This window comes from Ambystoma mexicanum, chromosome 7p (genome assembly GCF_040938575.1).
Source record: "Ambystoma mexicanum isolate Mex_15411 chromosome 7p, UKY_AmexF1_1, whole genome shotgun sequence".
In the NCBI taxonomy this organism is placed as follows: Eukaryota; Metazoa; Chordata; class Amphibia; order Caudata; family Ambystomatidae; genus Ambystoma; species Ambystoma mexicanum.
This window is the reverse complement of record NC_090939.1, coordinates 431201186-431214855: the sequence shown is the minus strand read 5'-3', so window position 1 is coordinate 431214855 and position 13670 is coordinate 431201186. Positions and strand designations below refer to the sequence as shown.

The 13670-nt window shown below is 44.5% G+C and overlaps 1 protein-coding gene across 2 annotated transcripts in view; it reads right to left on the bottom strand.

Moving 5' to 3' along the window:
• CADM2 (cell adhesion molecule 2) overlaps nt 1–13670 on the bottom strand; it is a 2048893-nt gene that overhangs the window by 1725684 nt on the left and 309539 nt on the right. The window lies entirely within an intron of this gene.

Below are 13670 nucleotides of genomic sequence, written 5' to 3'. Positions count from 1 at the left end.
AGGGGCACACTGAGGCAGAGGAGTGGCCTTCCACCCCATGCCCTGTCCACACTCCACAGGAGGGGAACATGCCCCTCCATCACTCCACCTGCACTGGCCATGGGCCAGCACGGCCAGCCGTCCCTCGAGGACATCACTCAACGGCAGCATCAACTGTCCGCAATGCTGGATGAGCATGCCGCGGAATGTGTGGGGGCTAGGTTTAGCATTGAACAGGCCACGGAGACACTAAGGGCGGAAGTGGCGCAGAGCACTGCCACCCTGAGGGATGCCATGCAGGCCATGTCCAGGGACATCTGTGCAGAACTTGCGGCCTTGCGTCGTGCGGTCACTGGCCTCACCCACACACGACAGGACGTGCATGCACAGGAGCAGCCAGGGACATCCTCCACTGCCAGTTCTGCGCAGAGCAGCCCCGTGCGCCGTTCCGGACGCAACCTGCGCTCCACAGCCAGGGGTGCCCCGGGTGCCGGGAGAGGGGGCTTGTGACGGCCTGTGGACACTGTCACAGGCATCTGTTGACAGCTACATGGGGTGTGTTGGGGTGTGCAGGGGGGAGGTGGGAGGTGGGAGGGGGTGTGTTGGGGTGTGCAGGGGGGAGGTGGGAGGTGGGAGGGGGTGTGTTGGGGTGTGCAGGGGGGAGGTGGGAGGTGGGAGGGGGTGTGTTGGGGTGTGCAGGGGGGAGGTGGGAGGTGGGAGGGGGTGTGTTGGGGTGTGCAGGGGGGAGGTGGGAGGTGGGAGGGGGTGTGTTGGGGTGTGCAGGGGGGAGGTGGGAGGGGGTGTGACACGACAGTTCATAGTTCCAATACACTTTTTTCTTTCAAAAAAAGGAAATGTGTGGACATTTTCATTGCGTATGTGTGCTTTATTGGTGTACAGTCCACAGTGTGCATGTCCCAGAGACACACAGTGCCCCAAGTGCAGTCTCCATGCGATGAACACCAGCCGTGTGTGCTAGAAGCAGTGGTCGATGATACTTTGGCGCATGGCACGCCCCTCCTGTGCATCGCCTCCTCCATGTGGTGGCGCCCCATCTGCACCCTCCTCATCCTCATCGTCAGGTGGTTGCAGTTCTGCGTCAGGGGGCAGGGGCACATTCCGTCTGACGCACATATTGTGCAGCATGACACATGCCATGACGATCTTTGCCACCTTCTCATGGCCATACAGGAGTGCCCCACCAGACCTGCTGAGGCTTCGGAACCGTGCCTTCAGGAGGCCGAATGTCTGCTCTATGACCACACGAGTACGTGTATGTGCACGGTTGAAGTCCTCCTCGTGCTGGTTCTGCGGGTTCCGGACTGGCGTGAGGAGCCACCTCTTCAGGGGATAGGCTGCATCACCTGTATGTAGGCGAGAATGTATGTGTCAGTCATGTTGTCTGATCAGGAACATGATGTTCCACCATGGCTGGCATGGAACTGTTACCTTGGCTCACTTCTACATGCACTAATTGATTCACACTATGCAACCAGTATATGCTCATTGCTGCCATGGCCTGTTTTGCATGCCATCACCCTATGTATGCAGAGGGGTTTTGTGCATTGTGAGTGCCCTTCCTCTGTATCCGTTCTCTGTGTTACTCACAGCCAGGTGGAGTATGCATCACCCCCCCCCCCTTTCTGCCAGGTGGAGTATGCATCATCCCCCCCCCCTTTCTGCCAGGTGGAGTATGCATCATCCCCCCCCCCTTTCTGCCAGGTGGAGTATGCATCATCCCCCCCCCCCTTTCTGCCAGGTGGAGTATGCACTGGTACGTCATTCCCATGCCCACTTCCATGACATTGCACTCACCGAGTAGCCAGGATCTTGGGCCTGCATGTCGCTCCATGTAGCGTGGTATTGTGGAGTTCCTCAGGACCATGGAATCATGGGTTGATCCGGGGAATCGGGCACAACAATGTGTGATGATCTTGTTGGAGTCACAGACCATTTGCACGTTGATAGAGTGGAACTGTTTCCGGTTGCGGTACGGTACCTCCATGGCACGTGGAACCACCAATTCCACATGGGTGCAGTCGATGGCACCAATGCAACCGGGTATGCTGGCTAGTGCATGGAAACCCACTTTGGTGTTTGCAATCTCCTGGCCAGTCCGTGGTAATGAGATGTGGTTGTCTGTGTGCTTGAGGAGGGCATCGAGCACTTGGATGAGTGTTCGTGAGAATAATGGTTGTGAAATGCCATGCAGGTGCCCCACTGTGTGCTGGTAGGTGCCTGTGGCCAGGAAGTGGAGTACAGCCACTACCTTCAGTAGGGGGGGATGGCGGTTGGACTTACTATCATGCTGACGATGTCGTCGTGTGTCATGTCTACGATGGCGGTGATGGTGTCCCGGTCCAAACGGTACAGGGTGTGGATCTGCTCAGCAGTGAGGTTGTTTGGATTGGCTCTGATGCGTGGGATTGGGGGCTGCCTGCGTGGTGGCACTGGCTGTGCTGGTGGGGCTTGCTGGGCCTGCCTTGCCCTCCTTCTCCTCCTGCGTCTCCTCTGTGCTGCCTGTTGTTGTTGTTGTTGTTGCTGTTGTAGTAGCACATGCATTGCTATCAGGTCCTCCAGCCCCAACATTGCTAGTCGTATTGGCATCATTGTGGAGTGTGACTGGATGTGGGTAGGGGTGGGGTGTGCTCTTTTTGTACTCCCCTGAGTCTGTATTGCCTTCACCTGTGCTGTTTCTGTGCACCTGTGGCAGCTGCATTCACTTGAATTGGCCCTTTACGGTTGGTTCGCGATGGCGTTATTTGCACCATGGCGGTAAGGTACTTAGCGGCCTCGGTGATGGCGTTAGGTGCATGTCCGCTTGGGTCGGCATTTGCGTGCCTTTCCGCCATGGCGCTAAGTACGGTGTGGGCGGTCGCGTGCGCGCACCCTTAGCGCAGTTAGCGGCAGCGTTAACTACGATGCCGCTATTGGCATCGTAGTTTACGGTCAGGAGTCATGATCGGACCTGGCGGAAAACGATGGCGGTAAGCATTTACCGCCATCGTTTTTCACTTAGCGCCAGGGTCGTAATGAGGCCCTGTGTGTCTTATCTCTTATTCCACACTAGATTTGAGGAAATGCTTTGTCATTGCCCCTCTGGGAAAATGCAGAGCATCTAATATGAATTGGAAAACACGAGCAGCAAAATGGATGTCTGCTTGTAAAAAAGAAATGTATGTATGTATATGTAAACAATGCAGCAGAGCAGGATACCAGTACACCAGCTATTCAGAAAATTACCATATGGGTTTTGATTCATGGCTAAAATGTCAATAATGGCTGAAACTTATTTTGAGAAAATCTAGTTATGAAAACACAGCTCTGAAAATATGTCTTTTTAGAAAAGGTCTTACGGTCACGCAGCTCTTTATATTTGTGGTTCAAAGTATTGATGAACTTGTTCTTTAAAATTATTTTATGAAACTCAACCTAAATAATATTAGAATAGAACATGATGGTGTGTTATATTTAATTGGATTAATTATCAAACTTCAGTGACATCTTAGTAATTTTAATCAGAGAAGTGTCTTTTCAACACAGATTTACAAAGCGTTTCTGTATGGGATTGCACCATTGTAAAACGCTTATTTAAATCGGGCCCTCAATGTTGGCACAACTCTCTTCTTTCAAAATGTCTGATCAAGCATCTGGTTTATAGCAATTGATCATGGTGTAGTTAGGCCTGTAAATGAAGCATGAATGGGGGATCCTTCAAAAAGCAATGTGGGGCTATGTTGCGTCATTACAAATGCAGAAGCCTACGTCCCCCTGCTCTTATTCAATGTACATAGCACTTCTGGGATTCTTCACATTTCTATGAAATGGCTTGTTGATTACTGGTGATGTAACGTCCAGCCACAACTGAATGACGATTCTTTCTTTTAAATACCAGGCCAAAACGTAATCATTTTGAATTAATTCTCTTAATTTTCATGTAATTTGCAATGGATGTATTACAAAGCTAATACAAACAAACGTGTTACACAATGACACAATCAAGTAATTCAAAGGACACAAAAGAAAATCAGAGCATAAAACATAACATCAAGAAACCGTTCGAAACAGAGAGCAACAATATAACAGTGTTAAAACTACCTGAATAAAATCATCAACATTTTCAGATATAAAGGCCATGTTTCAATGTTTGTCCAAAATCTTTTCATACAATTACTTTCCAAAAATCTAAGATGTTCACTATTGTCAACCTCCTGTGAAAGTGATTACCGATAATTAAAAGACAGGATGAGCCACTTTCTCATACCTGTGAAGATATCACACCCTAGCAATACATGTTTTGACATTCTGATTCCACTATGACACGTTTGTACATATGCAATCATATTGTGTAAGTTATATTGGACACCATGTCTTCCATAGCACACAGTTTACATTTTAGCTTCTTGAACTCTTTATCACTATTTTTAAAATGTTAATAATATATCAGTGGGCCTGAGGCCATTATTATAATTACATTAAGCTAAGTACTCAGCAGACACATGTTTCAAGATCTGGGAGCAGCCATATTTAAAATGCAGCTGCTGGGTTTCTTTAGAACGTTGATATGAAGTAAAGTACACCATATCTAAATTTAATTCATCAAAAATGTCAGGCAAATTAAAAATGTGTTTCCTTTAATTCCAATTCATTCAAGAGCATTCACCCATCCAGATCATGCCACACAACGGGCCTCATCTCGAGTTGCTGGTGCGGTAAAAAGGTGGCAGTAATAGCGTTACTGCTGCATTACCGCATTGCCCAACTGTGAGCAGGGTGGAATGTTTGAGGATTTACCTCTATCTATGGACTCCAAAAAATGGGGACTGTCACCGCCACTGCCACTTGTAATTTTCTGATAATATTGCCTGGACCAAGTGGCGGTAACGGTAATCCCTGTGGGTGGTATTCTGGTGGATTTACCACTGGATAACTGCCCAACTCATGATGAGGCCAAATGTATAAACGCGTATACAACAAAACATACTTTAAATGTCATTCAAGTCTTCTAGATGGACATTTGTCCAGATAAACCCTGCCTCCTGTTAAAATGGTTGCTTCTTTATAACTTGATCACAAAGATGTTAACAGCCACCAAACTACTGACCCATGATAGACAGCGTACGACTTACTTTTTCCATAAACATAAAACAAGTGGACTGCTGCAAAATCCTGCAGATCATTAGATGAAGCACGAGAGTGGTGACATGAAGTAGGTTTCCTGATTCCCAGCCGTACACTACATCTCCATAAAACCAAACTTGTGGTCAAAATGAACGCTGTAGTCAACAATTTCTAGAAAACCATTTCACAATCTCCAAAGGACATCCACTATGTTAGGTTGAAAAACAATGGAGCATGAATAAACCCTTCCTTAAGAGATATTGTTGCTCAGGTTTTCCTTGACGCTGTTCTGTTTCTATCCAGCCCAAAAAGAAACAAAAAACACACAAGGCTCCTCACATTAATGAAGTATCAGTGGAAACTGGCAATTTCAGATCACCCACTTCAGCAATTTGGCCAATAACAGAGGTTGATACATGCTGATGAATGCCAAAGCAAAAGTGAAAAGGTGACACATTATGGATGCTCCAATCTAATTAATGCATTGATGGCAAATGGGTTTTGGACCCGATAGTTTGTACAAGAAGGAAGACGCATGCTGTGGCCAGCTTGCATTAATGATAGTATCTCATTTCTTCTGCCCAGTTTGTAAGTTATAATAAGCTCTAATAAGATGTTTTTAGCATACATTTTACAAGTGCTATTACTATGAGACTTCATTTTCTGGGTCTGCTCACTTTCCTTTATTCCAAGACTCTGAACTTTACATCCAATGTAAAGGACCCAAGATCACGTTATTTAAAACTGTAGAGTCAAGCATTTTATTTTATACGTTTGACAGAGACATACCTTGAAAGGATTACATATGTCCAATTAATATCTTGTAGATAATTGATACCAACCTAAAAAATGTGAATCACTTGTGAGGAAAAAAAAACGTTCTACTCAAACAATCTTCTTTGTCAGTTTAACAATTATCTGGTTAGTATTTTGAAATCATCATACTTTACTTTCAACTTTTGAAGAGTTCAAGTAGTTCATCCATATCATGAATGAAGATGGTCGCCTGCTGCGATACAGAGTGTGCCTAGAGGCTTGAAAGTAGTAGCTCAGAAAGGAACTTTTTTTCCCCCTTTGCGTTTTATTGATGTACACAACACAGGGGCCAGAAACCCAGTTAGCGATGCACTCTAGCTTCAAGAATGTTTAAGCAAAAAATGGTTTAACTGAGAGTTAACACAAATCTTAGAATAAATGACTCAAGATGTAACCTCCAAGGCATTCATTGGTAACATTTGCGCAACCAATGGATACTATAAAACAGGTTTTTCACTGAATGGGATATAATACGTTTTGCATACTATCAATATTGCATCTCTTTTGATGCATCCTTCATGGGGTACATGTTTCATATTCAGCACAGTGCACTACAAAGATGTTACTGTCCCTTGCCCTGTATTGAAACATCATTCTACCAACTTCTGATTAGTTAGACACGGGATATATTAATCATTGCTTGAGCCACCTGAAACTACCAACCAGATACAGAATAATTCCCACACTTAAATTCATGCTTAAAAAAAAAAAACTGGCTAAAATGCCTATGCTTGGTCAAACCACACGTTGCAAGAGTTCAAACAGCTGTGTGTTGCCAATGCAGGGTGTTTTCTACCTCTAACGCTTGTTGTGTTAGTTGTATTCATTTTATTTTACTTGAAATTACCTTCATGGACTCTTTCTTGTTCCAATTGTGCCCCCACCTCATTAAAGCTCAGTGCCTCTACTGTCACTTCCCATTTCTTTTGTTTCTGCCTTTAATTCATTTGAATGGCTCATTAACTTGAAATATGTTGTTTCCCAGAGGAACCGGAAAAGTCAAGAGTGGCAGTATTTTGACACACTAGCTCAAACATAGCATGTAGCAAGTTGATGTGTGTAACTTTAAGCCCAGTAGAGCACACCATGTTATGTTCCTTTAGGCAAATGGTTCTGTACATAGAGATGCATTCTGTCACATGCATGTAGGTGCACTGAATGCGCAGTGGCAGCATCGGAGAAATGTGCATGTTACAGTGAAAAGACATGACTAAAGTAGCCAGTATTCCTGGATCATCTGTGTGCTGCTAGTTTGTGGTCACAGCACAGAAATCTTCCATCTTTCAAACACTAGGCTTTCCACAGTGTCCCTAATATTGACAAGATGCCAATGTGTTGTATATATCCATTTGTTTTAGTCTGCCTTCTTGGGTAACAAGTGGAATGTAATTTCAATCATTAGTCATAGTCCTAGCTGTGAAAATATAATTAAACAAGTAGTATTTGTCATCCTACATTCAACTTTGCTGTAATGTTATCTAATGACTCCAGGACCCATTGTTATTGTTTCTTAATAGAGAACCTAAATATGTATTTTTTTTTTGTATAAAGGTTAATGGTATATAGTTATATATACAGTGTGCCGTTTACATTCAGAAAACATGTTTTTTAATTCATATTCAAATTTCATGGAGTTCTGACAAGCAATTTATGTAGGTACAAGGTTTGTAAAATGTCCCTTGGGGACATCTGTCTACCCAATTCCATCACTTCAGCTGAACATAATACAAGTGTCCCCAGGTAAAAAGCATGATGCAATTCTATTAGACAGTTGCTGTACTTTCCGCAGTGTGGGTGTGAGAGCTAATTTTGTCCTTAGACTCCGCTGCTTCATTAACAGTCTTAACACATTCGCTCCAGCTTTCAAAGCCCTTTCAGGCTTCAACACTTGGACTACTGCTTGCAGCCTGGAATTAACATTATGGGGGATATCGTGTGCGACAAAAATAAAACAGTGCCATTCATGGAGAAAGAAATGTGTACATCTTCAACTGCAGTCAAAAACGGGCATTGGTTGTAACTGTAGCACATTGCACCATGTCCTCTCTGTGAATAGCAACATTGGAATCACACATTTACAAACATGTTTTCAAAGGGACTTTCCCATGTTAAAACATTTGTATAAATTAGGCCCATTCTCACGTCTTTGGCACATGTATATTACTCGAATGTTTGCCTCATTAAGTTTGTAACGACGCTGTCGTTTGGTGCGCTGCTAGAATGTATTGGTATGTATACTCATTGTGGCTGATGTTGGGCTATTAAAACTCGCTGTTGGCTAGCATCTATGCAGGCGTCACTGCTGTGTTTTGAGAAGGAGCCATTTCTTTCTTCAAAGCGGCCTGCTAGTTTCACCCGAGAGCGCGCTATAATAGAGGTGCACAGCTATGTATTCGGTGTGTTCTTTGTAAACCTACCACATCGCAATGACGTGGAGAAAAAAAACAGCACAGTGCATCATGTTTTAAATATGCAATTAAGACATTTTCTGAACACACACAAACACAACCAGCAACATTCATTTCAAAAGTTGTATGTCATATATTCAAATTGCCCTTTAACAAGAATGGGGTATATTTGCCCTTCATTTTGTTTTTTCACATTTGCACATTCTTTGTTATCCCTTTCTTTTTGGGAGTTTCCCCCTCATGCTCCACACCCCTTCAATACACATCTTATTCCCCCCTTTTCCTTCCTTCTGTAAACTTTTCTACAGTTTTTAACATTCATTCATCCACAACTCTTCAACGCCCCTCCCCTTCTTTGCTTTTATTCCTCTCCGCCCTTTTCTCAACCCTTTTTTGCAATGTTTTCATTTGCCGTTCCAGCTTACACACAATCCTTTTTCAAGCCTTTGGTCTATCAGGTGGCTCTTAGGCCCCACCTTTAAACCGAATCAAATGGATTGGAGTACAGGTAGGGGGGAGATGGCATATGAGGAAGGACACATGGCTGATGGGTGTTGTTCGGTTATTTACTTACTCAATGACTGGCCATGGCAATGCCAATCCCTATGGCAAGTCCCATATACTACCTGCCCCTCCCTGCCTAAAACGTATCTTCTGGGATCTCTTTGAGCCGGTCCTATCAAGCCGTGGCATCACACAGTAGTCTGACAGTGTTCTTTCCTAAGCAGTCTGCTGAGAATGAGTGGTTTAATTGCAGCTGTAAAGAACTGGTGTACTAACAATGTCTTAGCTAAGTGTGCCTTCAGCCACTTGCTGTATATCTCTTCCATGTGCTGACAGCCGTTTAAAAACAAGAAACGACGAATGCAGCAGTTTTGGCTGGAGGTACAAGAAAGCATTTGCCATGTATTGCCATCATATGCCTAAGTATTCACTCAGTTTTTCAGCTATTGCAATTGTGTGCACACGGTGTACACGTTTAACAGTCCTTAGAAAATGCATAGCCCATCCATATACAAAAGACCAAACTGTTGGCTTTGCCAATGCGTGTTATCAATAGTGGAGTCGAATTGGTGTGATTCTCAATAGCACGTGCAAGTTGGTGAATGCAAATGATTGCAAATGATCGTTTTCAAGGTGACCGTTAAATACCACACTAACATGACAGGCGGTTTGGGAGCAAAGCACTTAAGGGTAGATTGTCGATAAAATGTTAAGTACCTTTAAAGCTATGCACTTTCCGGGGGCCCCCGACTACAGATGCAGCATTTGGATTCGGAAAATGCGTTCAATGATGCGAGAGAAAATAATTCTTCCAGAAGCGTTTGGAACATGGCTGAGTTCTCAGTAAAGTGTGGGATGCTATGCGGCATGGAACAGGGAAAATAATGGAATGGAAACATGAAAATACTGCGGAGACTGCTGCCAGATACCCCTTGGAGAGACCACACGCGTGCTGCAAGCCCCCTGACAAGAAATTAGTCATGAGCTGATATCGCCATGCTGCAGATTGCCTCTTCCAATGGGGAAGAGAGAAAAAAAAAACACCACAGATGCAAGACACACTTTAGCAAGCTGGCTAAAGTGCAAACAACGCCATGAAGATAGTAAATATTGACCCTGAGCCCCACAGATTACTCAGCTTTACACACTACGTGTTTTCACATTGAAAGGGATTCACAGAACGTTTTCCTATGGGATTGCACCATTATAAAATGCTTCTGTGAATCAGGACCTTAATTAACTAGTTCATCCTTTCATGATCTTTTTCAAGTGCATTATTCTCCTGTACCACGTTTAAACGTATGCTGCTTAATGCTTGGTTCTGAGTACAAAAGGGGTTAATGAGTCCTGCAGATCCTTCAGACAGAAATCCACATGCAGTAATTACCGTTAACCCATGTGGAGATCCGATAGGCAACACATAATTAGGGCTTTGCCGCCATGCTGGCAGTAACCAACAGGCTTAACAAAAATACACATGCTGGATTTCTTAAGATTTTTTTAAAGCACACCTCTACTGAATCAATGTTCATAGTGCACGGGAGGTTTATGTTTGTACACCACACTGTGTTAGGGGTGAGAAAGTGAGAAAAGTGAGCACGTGGGGCACTATGTCCAAAACATATATTTTAGTCAGGTAAGGAGATACACTAACACATTTCTTTACTACAGGAAATAAAAACTTTAAACACATATTGGTGTATTTAATACCTACTTTTTTACAGCGGTAAACAACACAAGAATTATTTCAACTAAGGATCATGTGGTATTTACCACATTCCAAAGGAATGCCACATGTGGTGAATACCAGTCAGCTCAGATTATATAGCATGGGAGCTGTAAAAACTGCCCCTCCTTAGCACTACCACCATATTCATAATGTCCTCCAATATGCCCTTATTTTAAACTAGGAGATGTTGGGAGGTATATTTCCAGTCCTAGATATGAGGTTGTGATTTTGCGATATTCCCTCTGTTGATATTACATCTGTTGATGAATCTAATGCTGTCCTTTTTTTTGTTTGCTGAATAACAAAAACTAGATAATGATGAAATGGGCTTGTATACGTTTAAAGCCACTTATAGTTTGTACCGTCAAGAATGACATTAAACAGCCTCTAGCTAATATGGTGTACGTCGAAATGTTGAAGATTTCTGAACATTGAAACACAAAGGTTCAGTGCAACACTGGCGGAAGCTCCCCAAGATGCAGGCTCCTGCCTAGGCCCTGCAACCTCATCTTGCATAAGATCACTCAATGGCAAACAATGGAATGACCGCAGATCCCCCAGAACATATCCCGGATATCGGATGAAATGTAATTATGGGCAAGTGAAGCACGCTTACTGATGGCAAAGGTGAGTGCTGAAATCACCGGGCACTGCGTCGATCGAGGATTGGGGGCGGGGGGGGGGGGGTTTAGAGTTCAGCGCACTGAATACGTATATGACCTAGAAGAGGATCTTGCTGATGAAACGGTGATTCCATGGTGGAAGTATGGGGCAGGATCCCACATGCGGAACGCAGGGCTCTTTCTTATCGGAAGCCATTTTAGGTGAGCAATAGAGCCAGCACTGAGTCACACTGTTGAAAAACAATGTTATTGAATATGTCTAATGATTAGTAGAGTAATGAAAATCCTTCCATCAGAGCTGCAAGCTCAGATGCTACTGCAGCAATTACACCTATCCAAGGATTGTGTGTGCTCAGGTGCCTTGAGGTAATCAATGCATGTTTCCAGCCACTACTACACACTGTACAGAAAATATCAACTGCCATGTTCTTTCACATGCAACTACATACCTCTAATGTGAACTTAGAGTTTTGCCAATCCAAGGAGATACGTCACCGACTCTCATAGTCACAATTCAGAGTCTGGACCTGTGCCTAACATGGCTCAAATTGCAAGCTGCAGTACTCCATGCTCAGAAGTGAGCATTGACAAAATACATGGTTCAACAACATTGCGTTTGTTCCTTTGTACTCCAGCCTCTGCATTGTGTCGTCTAACAAACAACTCTCAGGTGTGGATCAGTGGCGAAGGGGAGGGTAGATGTGGTATGGGACTGAGCAAAGGACTTTCTCAGCTGGCCACTATTTTTGAAACAGCTGGAGCTGTGAAGGAAAGGGGGGGCTTAATTGAAAAGGGGAGATTGTTTCTGTGTACACATGATATGCTTCCTCAAATGCCTCCCCAAGCTCAGGGCCCATACGTTGGGTGTTGAACATACCAATTTCAACCAGGCCTTTTGGATATGTAGTCATCTAACGGTGAGCCTAGAAACTCATATGTGGGAGTCTGCAGCTCATAAAAATAAGAAATAATAATATAACACTGTATTGTACAAACAGCAGGGTATACAAGGAAAACAACAAACAATAAGCAATTAACAAATAACAAAAAATACTGAACACATTCACCAATGTCCCACACCCACCAACTAATGGGATCACTGTACATAAATACATTTTATAAGTAACAGGGGAGCACTCAAATAGTATATAAACAATTAACAAAAAATACTGAATACATTCAAAGTACTACATCAGTATAAACTGTACATTATTATATAAATGCATACAACAAAAACCAGGGCAAAACAAAAAAAAAACAAAACCCAGTGGAAGATGAGATAAATACAAAATAATCTATACAAAATAAAATTAACAGCTATAAAATATCCTGCTTAGTGGTGGAATTGATCACAACCTGTGACCCAGATTAATTAGGGGTCACGTATTTGATTTTTTTAATGTATTTATTGTTTGCTTGTTAGGCACTTATACAGGAACCAGATTCTGTTTCAAAGTGCCTACAGGGCAACAGGGAGGGGACAAGGTGGTGATCATTGAAAACATAAAAATATTAAATACAGAGTGAGGGCGAAGGATGAACCTACTATGGCCCTCATTACGACCCTGGCGGAAAGTGACTGACCGGACCGCCACAGCGTAAATAGCGTTTCCGCCATTGCACGAAGGAGCAAAGTGCGGCCCATTCCGACCCATCGGGCACGAGCACCACGGCATGGCGGAAGTGCAAAGTCCGCGATGGCGGAAATGACCCCAAAACGGCCCACACCGCCGCCGTACGGCGCCCTAGGTGCAATACCGCCACCCATCACAGCGGACACCGCAGTGTGCGCCTACCGGAAAGTACGGTGACCGGAAATATACGGAAACGGAAGTTAAAACATGGGCCCGGAACGGGAAACATCCCGCCGTACACCTATAAAACCACTAAAACCACACAACCACTAAAATCACTACCCTGAGACACACCCCAACCCGTCATCCACCCTAGCGAAACCAAGAAAAATGGGAAAAGTAGCGAAGAAAGCGTGCGACCGCAAGCGGCAGGTCCACTTCTCCCGTGAGGAACTCACCGTGCTAACAGAGACCCTCCAGGAGAATGCTGCCGTCGTCTTCTGCACGCAAATGACCAGGACGGCACTTGCAAACAAGAAGGCCATATGGGCTCTGGTGGCACAGCGGGTAAGTGCGGTGGGGACCGCACCCCGCACCCCACAGCAATGCCGTAAGCGATGGGACGACCTGCGGATACGCGTCCGCAGCATACTCTCTGCCAACCGCAACATTGCCACAGCCACCGGGGGAGGTCCTGAATCACCCATCAAGTTGACCCCCTGGGAAGAAATCTGTGCCTCCACCATCGGAATGGAGAGCATAGAGGGAGTCGGAGGGATGGAGAAAGGAGTGCAGACATCCGAAGATTCAGGTAGGTGGGCCAAATAAAACAATGCCAAATCCACAAAGTCCATCCATGTGAAGTACCATGCGTCCACATAGTGCAACAGAAACACATGTCCAGGAGAACGTCCAC